The 26,566-nt window shown below is 45.6% G+C and overlaps 1 pseudogene; it reads right to left on the bottom strand.

The window, feature by feature from the left end:
* Positions 1 to 14,186, bottom strand: part of LOC142483684 (cytochrome P450 2G1-like) — a 105,753-nt pseudogene extending 91,567 nt beyond the window's left edge.
* Between the last annotated feature and the right edge of the window lie 12,380 nt (positions 14,187 to 26,566).

Below are 26,566 nucleotides of genomic sequence, written 5' to 3' on the forward strand. Positions count from 1 at the left end.
ACAACCAGACCTAGATTTGTTTTTCAAAGATCACAGACTATAGGTAACATGGTTGCACCAAGTGTAATTAAGAAAGATAGATTAAGTACTAAAAAAGAATTATTTCCTAAACTAGTCGGGTGTTTTGCTTGCGGGAGATGCAAAATTTTCAAATATGTCTTACGGTCTGAAGTGTTCACCAATATAGATAACATTAGATCTTACAATATCTCTCTTTTTGTAAACTGTAGGACAGAGTACGTGATTTATATGTTGATCTGCGGGTGTCAAAAGAAGTATGTAGGTCTCACGACACGCATGTTTAAGCTAAGAATACTTGAACATACAGTATGAGACTTATCCTAAAAAAGGATCAGATACACCCTGTGTCCAAACATTTCAGTGTATGCCAGGATGGGTCTCTCAATAACTTCAAATGTATTGCTATTGAACAGGTTCCTATGCATTACAGAGGCGGAGATAGATTTAATACACTTTATCGCAGAGAGGCTCACTGGATCATTACATTGGATACACTGATCCCAAAGGGGTTAATCACAGAGTGGGATCTGAAATATATTCTTTAATATAATTGATTTATATAGATCCTCCACTTAGGTAATGTATTTATCAGTTTTCCACAATCCCTGATTCTTTATATCAAGAGAACCATGCCATGAACAGTTCAGTGTGTTTATGCTATCTCTTTTGATGATACACTATTTGATGCATGGATCACTGTTAATTGATGTCATGCTTTACTTAACATCCATACAAAATATATATGATACCTCTTGTAACTTTCTTATTCTTTTTCTGTACATAGTCCCTTTATGTATTTACTTTATTTAATTATTTTTTACACCTTATTGGAGTATCTATTGCATTTATGATACATGTATGTTACTTTTCTAACTGATAGGGTTTCTTTGTACCTTCCATAGATTTGTACTGTTGAGGTTTTTGACTTTAGAATCTCAATAGTTAATTAATTACCACACTTTATATGAAATGTATGCATGTATCCTTTTGTATTTTATTAAGATCTTTGATTTGTATGATGCTTTATATCATGTGTATGTGATGTTAGGATTATAACCAATGTATTTACAATTAATGATTATCCATTACAGCTGCGTTTTAAGTGCACAGATGGGGCTATATTAAGGAGCTTAACTCACGTCCCAACTATCCCCCTTGAGTAAGGGCTCTTAGAGCCTGAAACGCGTAGGAGGTTGTGTGTTTTTGTACTTTGTTTGTCCTCTTTTCATTTTTAAGTAGTTTAATAAACGTTTTTTAATCTTCGACATCTGGTGAGCTGAGGGTGCATTTTTGGACTTTGCAGTCTTTCGCCAATCCACTTTCTTACCTGCATTGCTTATCGATTGGATAGATGCACTGAGAGAAGGAGGGTACGTCATATGGGAGTCTGTGTATGCCATCGCTTTTCCCGCGGACCTAGCGGAGTGAGGGGAGCGTTCACCGGACGGACCGGAAGTGTTCGCATGCACTACCGGCACTCGGGAGCTCCACAGAGTTGGTGAGAAGAGCCGCAGCTGATTCGGAGACAACGTCGCCTACGCTGCTAGTTGGACAACAAGGCATAGAAAACGGAGTGCTACAAGAGGGATTCACAGAGGTATTTACATTTTTTTCTCTGGTATATATTCATCCCAGTCCATGGAGCTCCTATATTGCCTTATGCTTTCCTCGGTCACCTCTTCAAGCAACACTCATTGACACCCACGTTTTTATTCCCCCTCATTGTTTTCCTCAGTTGTCCACAATACCATTAACTTTATTTTATACATTTTTTGTGACTCTCTGTTTTGAGCTTTTAGTAGCTTTGCCACAGACTATTCTACATTATTGCTACTTGTTTGCTCACAGAGAGACTGCACCACTACAACTATTAAGTAATCTGGATTTAGTAGTATTTCAGCTCACCAGTTATTCTTTTTTTTTTATGCTAATATTCATGATTGTAAAGGATTTTTTCTATTAAAGATTTTTTTATTTTTGACTACACGTAAGTTTTAGATATAGTTTTTCTTTTTTTGAAAATATGGACTTTCAATCTACTGGATACCATTTGACTGCAGTGTGTTTGGATTAATCATTTTGTTAAAGGGACTTTTTTACAAGGAACTCATTTGATTCAATTAACTTTCCCACCAGGCGATAAGATGGATTCAGAAACAGAGACTGATGCTGGTAAAGAGTCTACGCCCAAGACACATTTTGCATTGAATTGCTTTGATCTAACTGATAGACTCAAGAAGGCTAACTCTGTATTGGATAAAGATCATGATTTATTATGTGAAGATGCACAAGATCTGAAGAAATATTTTATGCAATTAGAGAAATTGATTTCACATGATCGAAGGGTTTGGTGGGAAATAACCACACTTGAGAATTATAAAATGACGAAGAGAATCCCAAGAGGTTTAAGAATGAAGAAAACCCCTACCTTTGGTTTTGAAAATGATGAGTTTGAGAGACAGTGGAGGTTAATATTAGATGACTGTTCTCTCAGACTCATTGATTTGATTATTTCCCATAGACAGAAAGAGAAAATTTTGGCTAAAAAAGAGGTGCAGAAACTCCAAGATAAATTATTAGAGTTCACACACATGAATGAATTTACTGAGTTCGATGAAAAATTGGCTGTGAATATTACTAAATTTGAAAAAAAAAATTATGCAAGCCAAACAACTCAAATATGATCAAGATAGACTTGATTACGAACGTAATCAAGTCTATCTATGGCAAAAAACACAGCCGGTTCAAAAAACTCAGAAAAAACAATCTGGTGAATATACAACACAGAGACAAAATAAACCCACTAAATCTATCTTGAAAAAAGCACAAGAACAAAAAATGAGACAACAGAACAGGGATACAACTGATATAGATACTACAGATAATTAATCTGGTGCACATGGGTTGTCCTTTTCAGAATATGATTCACTAGCTTCTTCTACTGAAGAAAGTTCTATAATAGGACACACAAGTAGTAACCCTAATTCCATCTTTATATGCCAGACTAGGTCAAAAAACGGAGAAAGAAGAGATACAAATCCAAAGCCAGACACAGGGGGAAATCCATCGAAAAAGAGACGTCAATAAATATCAATGATACTAATGTTATTAATTTATCCCAACATGTACTTACAATATCAGAACTGCAAGTCTTGGATCTGGGTTTAACATTTGCGCCAGATAAACATTTCGATCTTTTCTCTACAACAGTTGATTTGTTTAAGTTTATTAGAAAGCTTTCTTTGAAAAGATTTTTTAAACAGAAAGAAAACAATGTAGAGAACTCATTTGAAATGTCCAAGATAAGCAATGATAACCATGATGGAACACAGATAAAAAAAAATTGATATAAATAACCAACTTACGTTTAAAGATCATTGTTTTTTGAATGATATGATGGGATTATTAGACGAAAATACACTGCCGAGTGACCCTGATTTGAACTTTTTGGGAAGTAAGCCATCAGGATTGCACAATAAGTCCAAATTCTGTCCAGATAATTTAAAAGGTACAGCCATTGAACTGTTCGGTCAAGCAGTACAGAGAGATTTGCTCTTACTATCAAAAGGCATACAATTTACTAAACAACCCAGAAATCATGATAATATGCATCCAGAGCTGAGAAAAGCAATATCTACCCTTAAAAATAATGAGAATATTGTAATTAAGAAAGCGGATAAGGGGGGCGCGGTCGTAGTTCTGGACTATGCATATTACCAAAGAGAAGCATTGAAACAACTAAATGATAAAACTTCTTATGAAATTCTGCCTTCTGATCCTACGAGCAAATTCCTGTATGAATTAAATGAGTGATTAGAAGTAGGTAAAGATCTCTATGTTCTATCACAAAAGGAGTGTGACTATTTGCATTGCTTGCATCCGATTATCCCTGTTTTTCATCACCTCCCTAAGGTACACAAATCCCTTGATTCACCACCTGGATGTCCAATAGTTTCAAGTATAGGGGCACTGGGTGAACACTTATCGATTTACATTGATTATTATTTACAACCCATTGTACACACCCTTCCCTCTCACTTGTTAGACACTTCACACCTTCTCACGTTGTTCCAACACTATCCATGGTCCTCTGATTTCCTTTGGGTCACTTTAGATGTTTCTTCTCTATATTCTATTATTGCACATACAAAGGGTATTATAGCCACAAGACACTTTTTAGAATTAGATGCATCGCTATCACCATTACACATAGCCTTTTTATTAGATTGTATACATTTTTTACTTACACATAGTTTTTTTTTATTTTCAGGGACTTTCTACCTCCAGACGCGTAGGACTGCCATGGGCACATGCTTCGCACCTTCCTATGCAAATCTTTTCATGGGTTGGTGGGAAGCGACCCACTTGTTTGGAGATAGGAATCCCTTTCGACATCACATTCACTTTTACCGTCGCTTCATCGACGATCTATTGATCATTTGGAGTGGTACTGTTGAAGAGCTAAATTTGTTTATTGATTACATAAATTTAAATACATTGAATTTGCGTTTTACATCACAGTACCACTCCACCTTTATACAATATCTAGATTTGAAACTTTATGTAGGTCTTGACCAACTGGTGTACACGGATATTTTTCGAAAAGATAATGCTAAAAACACTTTATTGCACGCAAGCAGTGGACATAGTCGGGGTCTAGAGGATACAATAAGGATATCTTACAAGAAGCATATCAAAATGCGCTTCAACAGAACAGAGATGATATTATATGTAGATCGATAGAACAGAATACCACTAGAAATCATAAAACTCAAGTCAAATATGATGTAAACCGTTCTAATATGGGCACTCCATATTTTATCACAAAATTAAGCAGACAAGCAGATGCAATCAGAAATATTGTGAACAAACACTGGTCAGTCTTGACCATTGACCCCCTACTAAGAAGTATTACCACAACCAGACCTAGGTTTGTTTTTCAAAGATCACAGACTATAGGTAACATGGTTGCACCAAGTGTAATTAAGAAAGATAGATTAAGTACTAAAAAAGAATTCTTTCCTAAACTAGTCGGGTGTTTTGCTTGCGGGAGATGCAAAATTTGCAAATATGTCTTACGGTCTAAAGTGTTCACCAATATAGATAATACTAGATCTTACAATATCTCTCTTTTTGTAAACTGTAGGACAGAGTACGTGATTTATATGTTGATCTGCGGGTGTCAAAAGAAGTATGTAGGTCTCACGACACGTATGTTTAAGCTAAGAATACTTGAACATATGAGACTTATCCTAAAAAAGGATCAGATACACCCTGTGTCCAAACATTTCAGTGTATGCTAGGATGGGTCTCTCAATAACTTCAAATGTATTGCTATTGAACAGGTTCCTATGCATTACAGAGGCGGAGATAGAGTTAATACACTTTACCGCAGAGAGGCTCACTGGATCTTTACATTGGATACACTGATCCCAAAGGGGTTAAACAAAGAGTGGGATCTGAAATATTTTCTTTAATATAATTGATTTATATAGATCCTCCACTTAGGTAATGTATTTATCAGTTTTCCACAATCCCTGATCCTTTATATCAAGAGAACCATGCCATGAACAGTTCAGTGTGTTTATGCTATCTCTTTTGATGATACACTATTTGATGCATGGATCACTGTTAATTGATGTCATGCTTTACTTAACATCCATACAAAATATATATGATACCTCTTGTAACTTTCTTATTCTTTTTCTGTACATAGTCCCTTTATGTATTTACTTTATTTTAATTTTTTTACACCTTATTGGAGTATCTATTGCATTTATGATACATGTATGTTACTTTTCTAACTGATAGGGTTTCTTTGTCCCTTCCATAGATTTGTACTGTTGAGGTTTTTGACTTTAGAATCTCAATAGTTAATTAATTACCACACTTTATATGAAATGTATGCATGTATCCTTTTGTATTTTATTAAGATCTTTGATTTGTATGATGCTTTATATCATGTGTATGTGATGTTAGGATTACAACCAATGTATTTACAATGAATGATTATCCATTACAGCTGCATTTTAAGTGCACAGGAGGGGCTATATTAAGGAGCTTAACTCACAGTCCCAACTATCCCCCTTGAGAAAGGGCTCTTAGAGCCTGAAACGCATAGGAGGTTGTGTGTTTTTGTACTTTGTCCTCTTTTCATTTTTATGTAGTTTAATAAACGTTTTTTAATCTCGACATCTGGTGAGCTGAGGGTGCATTTTTGGACGTTGCAGTCTTTCGCCAATCCACTTTCTAACCTCCACTCTTGGAGAGCCATCTTCACGGCCTGGAGATCCCTGTTACCCACGTCGTAATTCCTCTCAGCAGATGAGAATTTCTTGGAGAAGTATACACAGGGATGTAACTTGTCTTGGGGCGTAGGTCTCTGAGACAGAACTGCCCCTGCACCGCAATCGGAGGCATTGACTTCCAACACGAAGGGAAGATCAATGTTAGGATGACGGAGGATAGGGGCGGATACAAAAGCTTCTTTGAGTACCTTGAAGGCGTACAGAGCCTCGGGTGACAAAGCAGCTGGATCGGCCCCTTTCTTCATAAGAGCTGGGGTGCCACAATGGTAGAAAAATTACGTATAAACTTACAATAGTAATTTGCAAATCCCAAAAAGCGTTGTATGGCCTTGAGGGTATTGGGTCTTGGCCATTCAGTCACTGCCTGAAGTTTACCGGAATCCATCATAAAACCCTCGTCAGAGATGATGTAGCCCAGGAATTGAGTAGAGGTCTGATGAAAGGTGCACTTCTCCAGCTTGGCGTACAGATGGTGTTCACGGAGACGAGAGAGAACGTAGGAAGTGTGATGAATATGATCCTGCAGATCCTTGGAAAAAATCAGAATGTCATCCAAGTAAACTATTACAAAAATGTTGAGTACCTTACGAAAAACGTCGTTAATGAGGTCCTGGAAGACTGCTGGAGCATTAAATAGGTCGAAGGGCAGTACAAGTTACTCGTAGTGGCTGCTACGTGTGTTGAAAGCCGTCTTCCATTCGTCCCCCTGTCTAATGCGCACCAAATTATAGGCCCCACGTAGATCCAACTTGGAAAAAATCTTAGACCCCTGTAATTTATCGAACAGTTCGGTAATAAGGGGAAGGGGGTAATGATTCTTAATGGTGATGCGGTTCAAACCGTTGTAATCAATGCAGGGTCTTAACGAGCCATCTTTCTTTTTCACGAAGAAAAAGCCAGCCCCTGCTAGGGAGTTGGAAGGGCGAATGAAACCTTTCTTGAGGTTCTCCTGGATATATTCATCCATGGCCTTTGACTAGGGTAGTGATAAGGGGTAGGTCTTGGACTTGGGCAAGCAGTAACCTGGAACAAGATCGATCGGGCAATCGTAGGTCATGTGAGGCGGCAAAAGATCTGACTGTACCTTATTGAAAACGTCCCGGAATTGGTGGTAGACAGGGGGTAGGGTAATCTCATGGACGGTGGTATTGGCCAAGAGTTGGAAAGCCTCGCCTTACCTCGGATTCCAAGTAACGGGGGAGGAGGAAGTCCAGTCAATCTGCGGATTGTTAAGCTTTAACCAGGGAAGGCCAAGGGTAATGGGTGTTCCAGGAGCATGGATGGCATCGAGGACTAAGGTCTCCTTGTGAGGGTGTGAGGTCAGAAGGAGAGGGACCGTCTCTAAGGAGATGTATGCCGGGGTAAGAGGAAGTCCATCTATACCGACCAGTGCGATGGGACTTTTCTTTCTCACGAGCGGTATGTGGTTCAGCCTGGCAAATTCTAGATCCACAAAGTTTCCTCCTGCTCCAGAATCAATGAACGCTGCGGTCGAGGTCTGAAACTTATCGCCTGTATGAGAGATGGGTGTGGTGAGTTTCTTAGGGAGTTCTCCTTTATGGAGGGGACGAGGAGACATGATAACCAGAGAGAGCCCCTCCGTACTCATTGGGTGTTCCTGTTTCCCAGCCGCAGGGGGCATTCCCGGATCAGGTGTTCAGCGGATCCACAGTAGAAACACAATCCTCCGGTATAGCGGAATTGCCGTATAGGTGTGCGGATGCGTTGTACCCCCAATTGCATCGGCTCTGGTGGGTCCTGGGCCGGACGAAGAGGAGTGATAGCACTTGTAACCGCAGGGGTACTGCCTGGAGTACTGAGGAAAGGAGGTTGAAAATTATGAAAGCGAGTGCGCTGAGGCTCGAAGCGGCGTATCTGGATACGTTGATCCACCCGGACTGCTAGTTCGATGAGAACCTCCAATTGATCTGGCCTGGGTTGACGAGCGAGTTCATCCTTGATGGGATCTGCCAGGCCTTGCCAGAATACAGAGACGAGAGCCTCCTGTCCCCAGTTAGTCTTGGCTGTGAGGGTCCGAAACTCCACGGCATACTGCGTCACCGTTCGTCACCCTTGGGTAATCTGTAGGAGAGAAACAGGTGCCATATCCCGGCGCGCGGGAGAATCAAACAGTTGCTGGAATTCAGCCTTAAAGCCGGGTAATTCTGGGTAAGGTCAGAACGTCGCTTCCAGACCGGGGAAGCCCAAGCCAGGGCGCTGCCCGTTAAGAGATTATAAATGTAGGCTACCCCCTTACGTCCAGTATTGAAGAGATAGGGGGCTATTTCAAACTGCACACTGATTGAGGAAACCCTTACATTCTTGCGGTTCGCCTGCGTAAGGCTTGGGGGGTGGAATTTTTACGTCAGAGCTGCTAGCTGCGCTTGCGGGCTGGAGATCAACAGCAGTAGAGGAAGCAGCTGGTACTCGGGCCGAGAGTACGGCGACCTGACGTGTAAGTGCGACAATTTGATCCGCCATGGCCTGGTTTTGCTGAAGCAGATCAGAGAGAAACTGCCTTACTTCAGTCTGGTCTGCGTCTTGTGGGCTCGACATAATGTTACGCCGGTGCTGCCCGCAGACCAGACCCGTCCCCTGTGCTGAAGGGGGAGGTAGGAATGCACGCACCCGCAGCAAAGGGAGCATGTCCGAAGTGTGGTATTAAGCGTTGCCAGGCCAGATGTAAGTATGTAGTACAAGGAGAGCCGAAGTCGAGAGCCAAGTGGGGTAGTCGTACGAGCTGTGCCAAACCTGTAGTAACCGAGAGTACACCAAACCCTTCCATACAGAGACTATGTCGAGCGATGAGTGAGGGCTCAGAGGTGCTAGATAAGGCTATATACAAACACACTGAATGGAGTAAGCACGTTGAAGCTCTGCTGCACACATATAATTGCACCCGACATGAATCCACAGGATATACCCCGTATTTTATGATGTTCGGACGAGCGGCACGACTGCCTTTGGACATCTGCCTCAAGGTATCTACCGATGGGGTACCCAATACGGTGCATTTCAAGTATGTTCAGCAAATCCAAGCCAGCTTACAATGCGCATATCAATTAACGGGGAAAGCCTCAGCTCAGCTGAACACCGGCAACAACGCAAGTGGTATGACCACAAGTTCCGTTATCAGGAACTAAAGCCTGGAGATGCTGTTCTCCTACGCAATCTCAGAATACCTGGCAAACACAAACTGGCCGACCGCTGGCGCGATGGAGCCTTTGAAGTCGAGTCCTAGATGCCAGGCCTCCCGGTCTACTGCATACGAGACGTGAATGGCCATGTAAAGGTCTGGAACAGAAATCACTTGTTGCCCATTCCCCAAGTAGACGACAGTGACCCCGAATCAGAGACAATAGTAAGGACCAGTGAGCCAGAGGGGTCTGAAAAGCAATCAGATCCACAAGATGAGTTCAATCAGGATCCCATGGAAGGAACCTCCCCTGATTCCAATGGAGACTGATGGGCACATCCCGAAGAAGCACCGGGTAATAGGCATGCCCCTCAGGTACCTACACCCGTGCCTCCACCAATCCGACCATTGAATCCCAGGAGTTCAAGTTTTATGCCTAATAGAGACTTTACAGAGACTGAGTATTCACGTAGGGATGGGTCAGGCCCCAGAACTATGACAGACCCTCCTCAGTGGGAACCACAGAAGAAGAGCCTCGCAGAAGCCAGCGAGAAAGACACCCTCCTACTAGAGTGGCATCTGATCAGTTATGGGAACCCCACTATGTGTCTCAGCAGCTGGCTAAGAAAAAGCTGGCTTCCGTTATCAACATGTTTGTTGAATTGCATAATATTATTTAGAGTCTGCATTTGTTAAGTTATATACATGTACAACATTTTCTTATATAACTTTTTCAACCAATAAGGCTTCTGCATTTATAACAGTTAGAACAGTTAGAACAGTTATGACAGTTAGGGCAGTTGGTGAGTCGGGAGCAGGACAGCAAGAGGATAGGTAAGGTCCAGGGAGAAGTGCTCCGCTGGACTAGGCCAGAGTATACCCTCAGGTCCCAGCTAGGCCCTGACCATCTCTAGCCTGTGGTGCTACAGGCAAGGCCCCTCAGATAGAGACGCGCCCCTTAGCCTGTTAGTGCTAGTACCATTGTACTGGTGATGGATGCACACGGTGCGCGTGGCCTGCATCAGGGAACAGTAGAGGTCCTCATCTCAGAGACTATCTAAAGGTGGGACGCCGAGGCGGATGTTCGGTTGAACAGACTGACCGTAACTTGGCCTTACGCAGCGACCCCCGGGGCTGGAGCTCTGGGCATGTATTTTCCACAAGTGCACCAACACATTGTGGGACAGCGCTGTCTCACACTTGGGGTGGGAAACGCCTTCATGGCTTGGACACTGAGACACTGGTGCCCCTGCACCCAAGTACTGTAGGGAATACACCGCGGGTCTGTATAAGCTATACTGTACATGTATATTGTGTGTTCATGTTTATTGTTTAGTACCTTCCAGTAAATACTGTTACCCATACTTTGTGTGTGTATTACTGGGCATATTGTCTTGGGAGGGGCCCTCCTACTGCATAAGGATCCCGCTCAGGTGGAGGCTCTGTTAGTAGATACTGATACACACACCCTAAGCTCAACGTGGTGAAGGATCAGGCCTCCTGTTTGTCACACAGGTATAGCAGCACACATAGTCGCCCTGACACATTGGGACAGGGGGCTACACGTGTACAGTGTTTTATAAACCTTATAGGTCTCTTTTTTTTTAGTTTTCCCGGTCTTTGACATTTAGTTGCAGCTGTTTTGCCGCGACCAGGTTGCACTTGCTGTTTAACCGCCACTTACCTCGCCGCAGTGACATCTCTCCACTGGCCCCATTGCCGCAAATGTAAGACACTAACCTTATCCCTTACCGTAAAAATCCCTAATGTTTACCCCTAGTACTGATGCAACCCCTTACCCTAAAACACCTTATCCTAACCGCTTAGGCTAAAACCCCCTCTCATTCCCCAAACCTGACCGCTAGCTAACTTATCTTATTGGCGATATGGCCGGCAGCTGAGTGTCCAGCGGCTGCGGGGAAGGGTCCCTCATGGCCAAATGTAGAATCTACATTAAGTTTGTGGCTTCCAGAGTTAACCAATGCTCCCCTCTTCACCAGCTTCTCCCCACATGCTCCCCTCCTCCCCCACATGCTCCCCTCCTCAGCAGCTTCTCAACCACATGCTCCCCTCTTCACCAGCTTCTCACCCACATGCTCCCGTCCTCACCAGCTTCTCACCCCCATGCTCCCCTCCTCACCAGCTTCTCGCACACATACTCCCCTCCTCACCAGCTTCTCACCCACATGCTCCCCTCTTCACCAGCTTCTCACCCACATATTCCTCTCCTCACCAGCTTCTAACCCCCATGCTCCCCTCCTCACCAGCTTCTCCCCCGCATGCTCCACTCCTCGCCAGCTTCTCACACACATGCTCCCCTCCTCACCAGCTTCTCACCCACATATTTTCATCTTCACCAGCTTCTCCCCTGCATGCTCCCCTCCTCACCAGCTGCTACCAGCATGCTTCCCTCCTCACCATCTTCTCACCCACAAGCTCCTCTCTCACTCTCTCTCCACACCTGCATCTCTCACTCTTCTCTCTCTGCCCAACGGCATATCTCTCTCTTCTCTCTCTCCCAAGCTGCATATCTCTCACTCTTCTCTCTCTCCCCACCTGAATTTCTCTCACTCTTCTCTCTCCTTCTTCTTTATCTTCCCCCTGGAATCTCTCCCCCTCTTCTCTCTCACCCCACCTGCATGTCTCTCATCGTCTCTTTATCCCCACCTGTTTGCTCTGCTCCTGCCCCCCGCTTCCTCCTTTGCCCTCCCTGCTGCAGACGCCACCAACCCCCAAAATGCACCGTGGGCCGCAGGCAACCATCCCCTAGACCACAGTTTTCCCACTCCTGGTTCAGAGCATTCCAAACCTCACGCATCTGGTCTCCATATGTACAGGACTTTCTATGTCCCTAAGGTCTCTTCTTCATAATTTTCCAAATCTCGCATTTCTCTTCACATGTACATTGTTTTCCAAACCACACCGGTCTATTCTTATGTGCTAAGCTATTTGAAACCTCACAAGTCTGTTTTTCATGTATACAAAGCTTCCCAAACCTCACAGGTCTCTTCATAAATTTTTCCAAAACCTCACAGGTCTCTTTTTCATGTGTGCTGAGCTTCCCAAATCTCACAGGTCTCTTCTTTGTCGCTCCATTAAAGGTGACACAAGTTACAACCAACTCACATATCTCAAGGACCAATACACCTACTGGAACTATCCACTACTAGGTGATGTTTAATCATTGGGGTTGAGGCTGATTTCTTACCATAGTTTTTGTAGGTTCTGTCTATGGTGGGAATTTCACCTCGACCACTGAAATCATCCGCTTAATTCACCAGAGCTTCTTTCACCGATTGGTAACCTTTCAGCACCACCACTCGCCGCATCCCCAAGTAGACCGTAAACACACTGCCATACGTTTTACTCAACTGTAATAACATTGTCAAAGAGCGCCAAAATTAGATTGTAACCTCTGCTGGCTAGGGACCCATTGGATCGGCACTCAGAGTGTATGTTAAAGAATAAAAGATACAGCAAAATCTTATAGTACAGTGTAGCTGGACTCTATTCACTTTCATTGTGCAATCCGTATGGATAATTTTTTCATCCTTATGGAGGATTTCACTGATACTGTAAGTTTTGGCTTTATCTTTTATTCTGTTACATATATTCTTTGAGTGCTGATCCAGCCCCTTGTTGTTCCTGTACTATCTGAAAGCCGGCTGGTGGAGGCAGTGGATCTGGGCACCAATCCATAAGAAATAAGAACATTTTAAGAAAATGCTATTGGTAAGTTCTTTTTATTGTTTTTTTGTATATTATATTTTTTAAGCAAATGTGATTGAGGACTATACAGTTCATGGAAATACTCTGCTGAATTAAGGGGTGTAACAACTATGTAGGCAATTCTAATTACAACATCAGCAGAATATGTGTGTGCGTGTTCAGATAAGAGAATGAGTGGCTCAGTGAGTGAAGACACTGACTAGCACAGAGTTTCAAGCAGGGGAACCTGGTTCAATTCCCGTTGTTGGCCCCTTGTGACCTTGGGCAAGTCACCTTATCTCCCTGTGCCTCAAGCACCAACACATAGATTGTAAGCTCCACGGGGCAGGGACCTGTGCCTGCAAAATGTCTCTGTAAATTGCTATGAATATATAGCAATGATATACAAGAACATATTATTATCTGAGTATTTTGTTCTATATGTACATATGTGCAGGAAGAGCAAGAACATTATTGATGTGGCTCTAATAAGGTTCTCCATCTTTGCCCCTTAGAGCGTGTGTGTGTGTGCATAATTGTGTTATTGTGTGTGCTGGTTGGGCATCATTTTTTTTATGTGTGTTAAGGTGTATGTACTATGTGTGCATCAATGTGCATTAATGAACTTGTGCAGTGGTTAAAAAGCATCAGCTGCTGGCATTAGGGGTCAAATGTCAGAGGTCACCATTAATACCGTTATATGCACCTACAAAACAATTTTCCTGCCTGACTCCTCCGTATAACACAACTCACCTCTATTAATGACTCCACCAGCTTCCCTCTCCTAATCTGTAATAAATTCCCCAAAAATGGAAGAGGTGTCGGTCCTGGGGGCAGATTTCCTCTCCTTCCCCGTGTCTTCAGAGCTGAGTAGAAGAGCAGACAGGAGATGCAGATCACAATAGTCAGCGTTACAGATCCAGTGATATCCATTGCTAACCATGAGCTGAACAATACTCTTCAGATCTTTTAGACGTGTTAACTGTAAGTCTGAGCTGTGAAAAATAGAAACAGTTTAAAGCACACAGTGTATCTTGAAATGCTTCCAATGCTAATACAGTTTCTGGCTTGACCTATTATTCTTGTCTGACTCAGCCCTCATTTTAAAATGTACTGTTTTGTGTTTGTTTAGACACAAAATAAAGTAAGCATCCAAATAAAAAATATTCAGTGCAGTTCAACATAAAATAACGTGTGTGTGTGTGTCTGTGTACAGATGCCGTGTTATTTAAGTTCATTTTGGGCGCAAGGAAACTGCAGCTGAACAGAGGGTTAAGTGTATTTGTGGGGGAGGGGGGGTTGGGTTGGTAAGTGTATTTGTAGGGGAGTGGTAAGTGTATTTTGTGGGGGGGTTGGTAAGTGTATTTGTGGGGGAGTGGTAAGTTTATTTATGAGGGGGTGGTAAGTGTATTTGTGGAGGGGTGGTGGTAAGTGTATTTGTGTGGCAGTGTATTTGTGGGAGGTACAGTAATAAGTATTTGTGGAGGTGGGGGATTTTATTTGTTGAGGGGGAATTATATTTAGGGGGTGGTGGTGTTTGTTTCTGGGGGGGTGTAGTGGTGCCCCCGATGAAGCCACAACGGTGAAACATATGTTGGGCAGGCCAGGCGCTACTACCGGGTGCGCAAGCTAGTCGGAGAGGTCTGGTGCTTTCCTCGCTGTCAGAGCGTTTCGGAGCCTTCGTCATGTGAAGCACAACGCTCTGACTATCTCCTAATTTGTTTATATTTTGAGTGTTAGACCCACAGAGTGTGGTCTAAGAGGGCTATGTTCATTCTTTTTTAAGAGCATTTGGCTATCATATGTTATAGCTGTTCACCAGGACAGACCTATAGGCTCAGCTATTTCTGAGCCTGGTGGTCTGGTATCACTGTGTATGTGTATATAGTGACTGTATTCACAGTACTCCATTTTCAGGCAAAGCCATTGATACACAGAGCTCATTACCCTCTTAACAAACCAACACTCTCATCTACTTAGGAATAGTTGTCGGACGACCTAGAATTGTATTTAATAGCTATTACCATGGTTAGTATAATCATATAACCATGGACATAAATAGTAATCAATAGCTATTTCATTATATACACTGACGTCTTTGACAATAAGCACACAGACACCTCCATCATTTTTAATTTGTTTTAATCATTTGGTTCATTGTATATTTTGCTGCAATAAATATATTTTAATTAACTCATTAATAAATAGTACTTTTAATTCAAGTGTGGGGTGCTCTCTAGTGCGACACTATAGGGAGCTTACTTTCTTTTCTTTGTTCATCTCATTTTAAAATATACTGTTTTGTGTTTGTTCAGACACAAAATAAAGCATCCAAATAAAAATTATTCAATGCAGTTCAACATAAAATCATGTGTGTGTGTGTGTGTGTGTGTGTGTGTGTCTGTTTACAGATGCCGTGTTATTTAAGTTCAACTTTTTATTTTCATCGTTTTCCAAGCATACAGCAGTGTAAAGACATTTTTTGGCCAATATTAGCTGAAGTTGCCACATAACTTGCTGATTCTTTTACACATAGCACATCGACTCAGGGGGTAAGGGTAGTGACACATTGGGGGAGACACATGTGGGAAAAAAAGGGGGGGTAACATGAGGGGAGGGACAGAGGTGGGGTAGGGGGGATGGGAGGGGGGGTTGACCCGTATTCCACAACTTCTTGCAACTCCTTGGAGCACTCGGCTCATGTTGTGCAGCCCAGTGTTGGGCTGTTCCTTCCACGTCACCTCTCTGGTCTGTGTCTGGGGCTCGTACTCCGCCTGTTACCGTCCGGAACGCGTCGAAGGAGAACTCACCTTCCATTATTACAGCCAAATGGTGGCATTGCTCACCCCTGTAATGTCAGTTTGTACCAACCAGGGGAGCCAGACTTTTTGGAAATTTGCGCCAGTGTCGTTGACCAAACTAGTTAACTTCTCCATCTGGCAAATGAACCAAATTCTGCTCCGAATCTTTTCTAACGATGGAGTTGGATTTTGCTTCCACAATGCTGCCGTCTCACACCTCACTGCCGTCGCAAAATGAGCGATCAATTTGTTCCCCGCTCTCGACAGACCCTCTAGTGGCCGATTTAGGAGAAATAGCCAAGGGTCTAGAGGAATTTCGAGGCCCAAGATCCTCTCCAGCCAATTCTGAATCTGTTCCCATATTGGGCGCAGTCGAGGGCAAGACCACAGCATGTGCAGCAGGTCTCCGGGCTCTCCACATTGTCTAGGGCACAAGGGGGAGTAACCCGTGACAAATTTTGATAATCTAACTGGAGTGAGATACCACCTCATTAACACCTTATATGAGTTCTCCTTCAACGTCGTGCAAATCGATGTTTTTGCCGTCGCCTCGAGTATGTCTGTCCAGTCCTCGTCCTCTAAAGTCTCCCCTAAGTCCCTCTCCCAGTGGGTCATGTAGTCAAGACGTGTGTTGGGGCCGGTCCCAGGATCGACTATCTCTCTGTACAACCTAGATGTAAGTCCCAAGGTGTTGTGCCCTCGTGCACAGAGCGATTCGAAATTCGTCACTTGAGGACGGTTCTTGTATTTGGTGTAAAATGCCCGGATCTGGAGGTATCTAAAAAATTCTGTGTTGGGGATACCTTTGTCAGCCTGAATTTGCGTGAATGTTTGAATAGTGCTTATGCCCTCCAGATCCCTCAACCTCCCGTATCCCTTCTGCTTCCAGACTATAGAGTGTCCCTCTTCCAGCCCTGGAGCAAAATCTGGGTTGCCGAATAGTGGTGTCATCAGGGAGTATCGCTTGGTTAAGGCGCATTTAAATTTAGTGGCTTCCCAAATCGAGAGTGAGTTAGTCATTGAGGATAGCGGTCTCGAGATTTTCTTTAACCTAAGTTTTGGGTACCAAATCAGATTCTGAATATCCAATGGGGCACACAGCTCGCTCGCCAGCTTCACCCATCTACGGCGCTCAGGATCTACGTGCCATTGGATAATTTGGCTCAATTGTGCCGCTCTGTAATATGAGAACAAGCAAGGTACCGCCAGTCCGCCTGCTGTTTTGGGTTTTATCAGTGTTGTTGCTGGTATCCTAGCTTTCCTATTGTTCCAAATAAATTTAAAGATCTGAGCCTGCAAGTTACTGATCTCCGCTCTATCTATGGGTATGGGGAGTGTCTGGAAAAGGTATAAGAGTCTGGGCAGAAGGTTCATCTTTACGCTATAAATTCTTCCAATCCAGGAGATACCGAACGTCGCCCATTCCTTCAGCTTCTTTCTCAAAGATTGTAAGAGTTTGGGATAATTTGCCTTATATAGTGTTTTGACCTCCTTCATGAGATTAACTCCCAGGTATTTAATCATCTTGGGTTGCCAATTCAGATTGAAGTTAATCTCTACTAGTTTTTCGGTAGTTTTGGGGAGGTTCAGGCTTAGCGCCTCTGATTTTGATTGGTTGATTTTAAACCCCGAAACTGAGTTGAATTTGTCCAGGAGGTCAAAGAGGTTGGGTAGGGTGACTAGGGGCTTTGACAGTGTCAGGATAACATCATCGGCGTATAACGCGGTTTTGTACTCCTGCGACTGTATGTGGATTCCCGTGATGTCTTTATTACTTCGAATGTGGTTTGCAAGTGGTTCCATGCATAAGGCGAACAACAGTGGCGAAAGTGGGCAGCCCTGTCTTGTACCACTTCTAATTTGCAGTGAGTCTGACGGGTACCCTTGATGGATTACCCGCGCTGTTGGATTTGTGTACAGTGCTCTGATTGCCCGTATCACCGTGTCCCCCATTCCAAATGCTGCAAGCGTGGCATCCAGGTATGGCCAGTCGATTCTGTCAAAGGCTTTTTCTGCGTCTAGGCTTACAATCATCCCCGGGATCTTGTTGGCATTTATGTAATCTATAGTATCAATTATCCTTCTGGTATTATCGGCCGCTTGCCTACCTGTGATGAAGTCAAACTGATCTGGGTGAATCAGCCTAGGCAGAATCGAACTCAATCTATTGGCCAGTAATTTGGAGTAAATTTTAATATCTGAGTTAATCAAAGATATTGGCCGATAGCTTGGACAATTGGTGGGATCTTTGACCTGTTTATGGATCACTGAGATGGACGCTTGCAGCATCATGTCTGAGAAGGAGCCCCCTGTCAAAATATGGTTGAACATCCTCAGCAAGTGCGGGGACAGGATTCCTATATATTTTTTATAATACAAGTTAGAAAATCCATCTGGGCCTGGAGCTTTAGCAGGTTTAAGGTTGACAACTACCTCTTTTAGTTCCTCCGCTGTGAACTCCTTACCTAGGAACTCCCGCTCCAACCTTGTCAGTTTTGGTAGGTTTGCTTTGGCTAAAAATTCGCCTAAAGCCTTACTTGTTTTAGCGTTATGCCGAACCTTCTGGCCATCGTATAGCTTTGCATAGTACGCTCTAAACTCCTCGACTATGTGTTTGGGATTGGCTGTTAGCTCTCCCGTTCTAGTCTGAATCGCATGTATTGTGTAGTTGTGTTGTTTATTGCGAATTTTCCTCACTAGCATGGTATCTGGCGTGTTCGATTTTTCAAAAAATTTCCTCTTTGTCCAACTCAGTTCTTTCTCAGCCTGGGAAGTGAGGAGGAGGTTAAGCTCTATTCTTATGTCCTTCAACTCCTTCAATGTGTCTGAGTTCCCGGATTGGGTATGCTGTATAGAGAGCTCATGGAGCCTCTCCCTTAATGATTTTGTTTTAGCTTCCCTCGCTTTTTTCTTACCCGCTGCTATATTTATCAGGACCCCTCGCATAGTAGCCTTGTGAGCCTCCCACAAGGTGACATGGGATTCCACACTGCCGGTGTTAGCTTTAAAGAATTGTGAGATCTCGGCTTTAATTTGTTGCGCGGTCTCTGGGATCTTTAATAAAGACTCATTTAGTTTCCAGTTTGCTCCAGGGCTGATCAGCTTGATCTGGGAGCACCTCAGCTCAATTGGTGCATGATCAGACCATGAAATATCATGGATCTCTGAGTAAGTGATCTGGGGGACCAGTCTAGCCGACACCAAGAAATAGTCGATCCTGCTGTAGCTGTCGTGTGGGTTTGAGTAAAATGTGTAACTCCGCTCCCCAGGGTGTTGTTCCCTCCAAATATCCACCAGCTGATTCTCTCTGATTCCCTGTCGGAGAGCTGTGACCCATTCCGCTCTGTCTCTATGTCTCGTCTGTGTTCTGTCCATATCTGGGTCCAATCGTTTATTAAGGTCCCCAGCAAGTACTATACAGCCTTCTGCGATCCTGTTTAGGATAGCGAAGAAAGATCTAAAGAACTGCGGGTCGTTCTCGCATGGGGCATAGATTGAGGCCAAGGTCAGTTTACTGTTTTGTATTGTCCCTATCAGAATAAGATATCTGCCTTCCACATCTCTTTTAATCTTATCTATTTTGAATGGGAAGTTGTTGTGTAAGAGTATAGCCACCCCTTTCTTTTTTTCTCTTGCTGAGGCTAAATAAAACTGCCGGTATTGGGCATCTAGATATTTGGGGTTGTGTCTGGCCCTGAAGTGTGTTTCCTGTAGGAACAAAACATCTATCTTCTTTTTCTTATATTCAGAAAAGGCAACCCTCCGCTTCTGCGGACTATTAAAGCCTTTCACATTTTGAGATAACCAGGTTACAGACATTGTGGTGTGTATATATCTGCTTACCCTATTCTGTGCACTGATACTGGTGATTTTGCCGGACGATGGCTGAGATGCCGTTAGACCGCGTGGCTCCGAATGCTCCTGTAGTCGCTCCATGTGGGGGGTCGGGATAGGGGGGAGGGGGATACGCACAAAAACAGACAGGGGAAACAACACAACATGTGGTATAGACAGCATCATAATAGACAACAATATCAACTGTTCTGAGCTTTTACCAGACCTTGCTGGCCTGAGCTCATATGCCCGGGGACCCCGGGCGTCCACCGCACCGTTCATCACTGCAAGGCTCCAGTTCTGGAGGAAGTCCACATTCCCCGGGTCTTGCCCAACTGACCCCAATGTACCCTGATCAGTGTGGTTGAGGCCCATGCCTACCGCCAGGAGAGCGGAGCTACCTCCTAAACCCCCACGCATTATCCTATGTAAAACTAAATACTCTTATAGTGTATACCATTGCGTAACCCTTCCACTCAGCTTTCCTGGGAAACCCAACTTGTTGTAAAACTTCAACTTAAAACTTTATCTGCTTTCCCCCCTCCACACCTTTGTATGGATTCATTAATTAACCTGTTGTGCTAACCATGTGTTAACTTGTTTAACTGCCTATCCTCTTTCCTGTGTTATTATTTGTTTTATTATGTTGTACCCTCTTTTGTAGTTTTACTCCTCCTATGTGTGTTCTTACCTCCTCCTTCCTTTCGGTCGCCCATCTAACTGCGCCCCTCCTAGTCTCTTGTTGTTCCTCTCCCCCCCGGTAAGCTCCTCTTCAAACTCCCCTTCTGCTCTACTTCCCCTCCCCCCTACTCTCCTTCCACCCTCTACCCCCCGCACACTCGTCTTGCCCTCTCTCCCCCCTCTTGTCCTCTCCTCAGCTGCCCCCCTTCTCGTCCTTCTTCCACCTCCCCTCCATCCCCGCCCCCTAGATATGGAGCCTGATGCTCTGTGTGATAGCCTCTTCCGCAATTGCAACCTACTGTAATATGGGGCTGCCTTGTACATCTTGCCGCCAAGCCTCTCCTCTGGCCCCCCTCCCATTGTCTACACACCCCTCCCCCTCCCCTCCGCTGTCCGTCAGGTCCCTCGGCTGAGGAATGCGCGTACCTCTGCCTCGGGTCCCCGACAGTTCCCCTCTTCACTTCCGGGTGGTGCGCTGATGATGTCATATCCGGGCGCCCTGCCTCCGGCTGACGTCAGATCCTGCTGCCTGTGGATCGGGTAAGTGGGGCCTCCCTCTTCCTCCTCTCCTCCCGGAACTCCGCCTCCGCCTCCTCCCCTCCCACCCACTTGCCTGGCAGCAGTCTGTTCGCGCCATTTGTAGGGGCGTCATGTTTACCCGCGAAAAGCTCTCGCTTCTCCCTCTGCACCTCGATGTATATGCAGGAGGCGCCATCTTGGTGGCCATTGTCCCTGCACATGAACACGATATTTCTCCCGCTGCTAGCAGGGGTTCGCCGGCTGTGACATCACAGGAGGATGACTTTAAAGCTGCTTCAAACTGCAGCAACAGGTTAGAAAGAGAAACTTTGTCCCTTCAGCCAGGATCCGTGACATCCCAGGGGGCAACGTGCCGCCCGGTCATCCAGGAGCATCAGGGGTATAACTAGGGGGCATTATCCATGCCGATCCACCCTCCCGACCTCAGGGTTTGTTTTTGTTGTTGTTGGTCTTCCTGTTCTCGGCCGCCCTGCCCACTCGTGTCCCGGAGGTTTCTGCAGTCGGGCGCTGCTCTGGTTGCTGCGGGAGCTTGTCCTTAACTCCTAGGGTTTGTAGGAGTGCTGCCCCCTTGTCCATATGCCGTATGCTGTGGGCTTTGCCATCCTTAATGACGAGGAGTCCAAAGGGGAAACCCCATCTATAACGTATGCCCCTCTCTCTCAGTATTTTTGTAAGGGGTTGCAGTGCCCATCTTCTATTTAGTGTAGTGGGGGATATGTCCTGATAGACAGAAAGCTTCACTCCCTCGAACTGGAGTGTGGGGGATGCCCTTGTGATTTTACTAAGCGCCTCTTTTATTTTAAAATAGTGGATGTGCAGGATGACATCGCGCGGGGGATTGTTGGGAAGAGGTTTCGCTCACAAGGCACGGTGGCATCTGTCCAGTTGTAGCTCGGAAGGGGATTTATCTGGCAGCAGGGACTCCATCCACCTCTCCACAAAGTCCTCGATGTCCGTGACCTCCTCAGGTATGCCTCTCAGCCGGAGATTGTTTCTTCTGTCTCTGTTTTCCCCGTCTTCCTGCTTCTCTTCCAGTTCGAGCAGCCTTTGTTTTATGTGGATTAATTCTTGCCCCGTGTGCTGGTGACACTCCATAGAGACATCCATCTGCTGCTCCAGCTCGTGGGTGCGTTCTCCTATTCCCTGTATGTCCTTGCGCAACCCATCTATTTCACTGCGGAAAAAGTATTTTATTTAATTTAAGAACTTAGTCATGTCCTTCCTTAGGATGGGCTGCAACCCCGCTTCCTCCTCTGGGTCTCCCCTGCCCTGCGTGGAGTCTGTATCAGAACTTCCACCTGCAGACATGGCCATCTCGTCCCTGGCCTTTACTTGCTCTGTGTGCCAGAAATAAGATCTCAGATCCAGAGACTTTCTCTTAGTGCTTTTTGTCGTGGCCAGAGTTATTGGCATAGCCGCCGCTTCTATGCTGCTGAGGGTATGCTTTGCGCCGAGTTTGGGTGGGTTTTTATTGTATTTATTTATATAAATGCGCTGGGGATCGGAGGAGCTCTCAGCTTAAGCTGCCATCTCCCAGTGTCAGGAATCGGCGTTCTTCACGCTCCTCACACAGAGCACTCCCTCTCCGCAGGGAGCCCCTGGACACACAAAACAATCCTGCCATACCGGCCTCCACGGCTCCCCGCCCCTGCCGCCGTCACGGGATCACTCCCCTCGGCGATTCCTCTGTACAGCGCCGCGTGCGCCCACGCCCTCCTGCACGCACACCTGCACCATCCACTGGCTCGGATCACGCGCGTACACGAGTTACGGAGCACGCTCAGTCTGCACACTCTTCTTCCCGTCCCCCAGACCTCAGGCTCCGCCCCCGCACACTGCACGAGCATACTCAGGTTACCAACAAGACTCACCTGGCCTGTTATGCCTGCACCAATCTGCAGTGTCTCCCTGTAGCTCTTCCTGTCCCGCCTCCGTTCCTAATTGGACCTTCCTGCTTTATCTAGCTCCTCTATGCTCTCAGTCTTTGCTTGACATAGTCTCTGTATGGAAGTACTTCTGGATTCTCTCACTGTTTTCACAGGTTCTGACGCGGCTTGTACGACTACCCCCTCTGGCTCTCGATCTCGGCACTCCTTGGACAACGCTCACTCTGGTAACCCCTTGAACATGGCTTGGACTGCGACCTATCTCCACTCTCCACTCCCTGACCTCGGCAAGGCATTCATCACTCTATCTCTACAACCGGTACCGGCAAGTATTGTCTACCTTACTACACCTGGCCTGGCAACACTTTATACCACACTCCGGACATGCTCCCTTTGCTGCGGGTGCGTGTATTACCACTTCCCCCTTCAGCTCAGGGGACGGGTCTGGTCTGCGGGCAGCACCGGCGTAACATTATGTCGAGCCCACAAGACGCAGACCAGACCGAACTTCAACAGTTTCTCTTCAATCTGCTTAACAAAACCAGGCCATGGCGGATCAAATTGTGGCACTAGCACGCCAGGTCGCAGTACTCTCAGACCGAGTACCGACCGCGACCTCGCCAGATGTAAGCCCCCACTCCGCAAGCGCAGTGAGCAGCTCGGATGTAAGGATTCCTCCCCTCAAGCCTTAAGCAGGTGAACCGCAAGATTGTAGGGGTTTTCTAAACCAGTGTGAGGTGCAGTTTGAAATGGCTCCCCATCTCTACAATACTGATCGCAAGAAGGTAGCCTACATTTATAACCTCCTCACTGGCAGCGCCCTGGCTTGGGCTTCCCCGGATTGGGAGCGACGTTCTGACCTTACCCAAGATTACCCGGCATTTAAAGCCGAGTTCCAACGAGTATTCGATTCCCCCGCTCGTCGGGAGATGGCATCTGTTTCTCTCCTCCAGATCGGCAAATGGTGACACAGTATGCTGTGGAATTCCGGACTCTAGCAGCCGAGACTAACTGGGGACAAGAGGCTCTCGTCTCCGTATTCTGGCAAGGCCTGGCAGATCCCATCAAGGACGAACTCTCTCGCCAATCCAGGCCAGATCAACTGGAGGTCCTGATTGATTTGGCCGTCAGAGTGGATCAACGCATCCAGGTACGCCGCTCAGAGCGTCAGCGCACTCGCTTCCATAACTTTCAAGTTCCGTTCTCCAGTACTCTCAGCAGCACTCCTGCTCCCCCAAGTGCTACCACACCTCTTCGTCCTGCACTGGAGTTGCCAGAGCCAATGCAATTGGGGGTACAACGCATCCACACACCGATACGGCAGTTCCGCCACGCCGGGGGATTGTGTTTCTACTGCGGATCCATGGAACATCTGGTTCGGGAGTGTCCACTGTGTCCGGGAAACGGGAACACCCAGTGAGTACAGAGGGGCTCTCTCTGGGTGTAATGTCTCCACGTCCCCTTCATAAAAATGAACTCCCTAAGAAACTTACATTTCCAGTCTTCCTTTCAGGTGATAAGTTCAAGACTTCTACCGCCGCTTTCATTGACCCAGGAGCTGGAGGAAACTTCGTGGATCTTGAATTCGCCAGGGTAAACCGCATACCATTAGTGAGAAAGAAGGTTCCCATCGCACTCGTCGGTATCGATGGACGTCCTCTTACCCCGGCCCACAACTTCTTAGAGACGGCTCCCTTGCTTCTGTCTTCACATCTGCACAAGGAGACCTTAGTTCTCGATGCCATTCACGCTCCTGGGATACCCATCACCCTTGGTCTTCCTTGGCTACAGCTTAACAATCCTCTCATTGACTGGACTTCCTCCGCTCCCATTTCCTGGAGGCCGAGGTCAGGCGAGACTCATCAACTGCTGGCCAATACCTCTGTTCCCGAAGTTATTCTACCTTCCGTTTACCATCAATTCCGGGACGTTTTCAATAAGGTACAGTCAGACCTCTTGCCGCCACACAGGACTTACGATTGTCCAATCGATCTAGTTCCTGGTTACTCCCTACCCAAGTCCAAGACCTACCCCTTGTCGTTACCAGAATCTCACGCTATGGATGAATATATCCAGGAGAATCTCAAGAAAGGCTTTATTCGTCACTCCAATTCCCCAGCAGGGGCTGGGTTTTTCTTCGTCAAGAAAAAGGACGGGTCGTTGAGGCCTTGCATCGACTACAGGGGTTTAAACCACATAACTATTAAAAATCGTTACCCCCTTCCCCTTATTACCGAACTGTTCGATAAATTACAGGGGGCCAAGATTTTTTCCAAGTTGGATCTGCTTGGTGCCTATAACCTGGTGCGCATTAGGAAGGGGGATGAATGGAAGACGACCTACAACACGCGTAGTGGACACTACGAATATCTGGTAATGCCTTTCGGCTGATGTAATGCTCCCGCTGTCTTCCAGGATTTCATCAACGACGTCTTTCGTAAGGTACTCAATATTTTTATTATTGTATACTTGGATGATATCCTGATTTTTTCCAAAGATCTCCAGGACCACATACGCCACACCTCCTACGTCCTTTCCCGTCTCCGGGAACACCATTTGTACGCCAAACTGGAGAAGTGCACCTTTCATCAGACCTCTACTCCGTTCCTGGGGTACATCATTTCCGATGAGGGCTTTATGATGGACTCCGGTAAACTTCAAGCAGTCACTGAATGGCCAAGACCCAACTCTCTCAAGGCCATACAATGTTTTTTAGGGTTCGCTAATTATTATCGTAAGTTTATACGGAGTTTTTCCACCATTGTGGCACCCCTTACTGCGCTCACCAAAAAAGGAGCTGATCCTTCTGCTTGGTCATCCGAGGCCATCTCCGCCTTCGAGACACTCAAGGAAGCCTTTATATCCGCACCTATTCTCCGTCATCCCGACATTGAACTTCCCTTCATTCTGGAGGTCGACGGTTCTGATTGCGGCGCTGGTGCCGTTCTTTCTCAGAGACCCACGCCCCAAGATATGTTACATCCCTGTGCATATTTTTCCAAGAAATTCTCGTCTGCCGAGAGGAACTATGACGTGGGTAACAGGGAACTTCTGGCCGTGAAGATGGCTCTTCAAGAGTGGAGACACCTTCTGGATGGGTCGAAAGAGCCGTTTACTATTCTCACGGACTACAAGAACCTTCTTTACATAGAGAACGCTCGACGCCTTGGTCCATGAAAGGCTCGTTGGGCCCTTTTTTTTCCCGATTCGATTTTCACCTTTCCTATATCCCCGGGACCAAGAACGTTAAGGCAGATGCACTCTCCCGAATACATTCTTCTGAAGAGAGGCCAGAGGAATCTTTGGAGACTATTCTTCCGCATGAGAGGATTCTCGCCACGTCTTCTTTTAAGAATCTTGACAAGATTTTGCACTCCCAGGGTCGCCCTTCTTTATAAATTATGGGTTCCACCCTCCCTGTCTTCCCATCCCCAACATTCCTTCTGGAGTACCAGCCGTAGAGGAACGCATTTCTTCCCTCCAAACCGCATGGTCCAGGATTCAGTCTACCCTTCTCAACTCCTCCCGCAGGTCGAAACTACAGGCCGATCGTCGTCGTCGTTCGGCGCCCAGTTACAAACCAGGGGATTTGGTATGGCTCTCCTCTAAGAATATCCACCTCAAGGTACCATCTCCTAAACTGGCACCCAA

Source organism: Ascaphus truei, unplaced genomic scaffold (genome assembly GCF_040206685.1).
Source record: "Ascaphus truei isolate aAscTru1 unplaced genomic scaffold, aAscTru1.hap1 HAP1_SCAFFOLD_356, whole genome shotgun sequence".
In the NCBI taxonomy this organism is placed as follows: domain Eukaryota; kingdom Metazoa; phylum Chordata; class Amphibia; order Anura; family Ascaphidae; genus Ascaphus; species Ascaphus truei.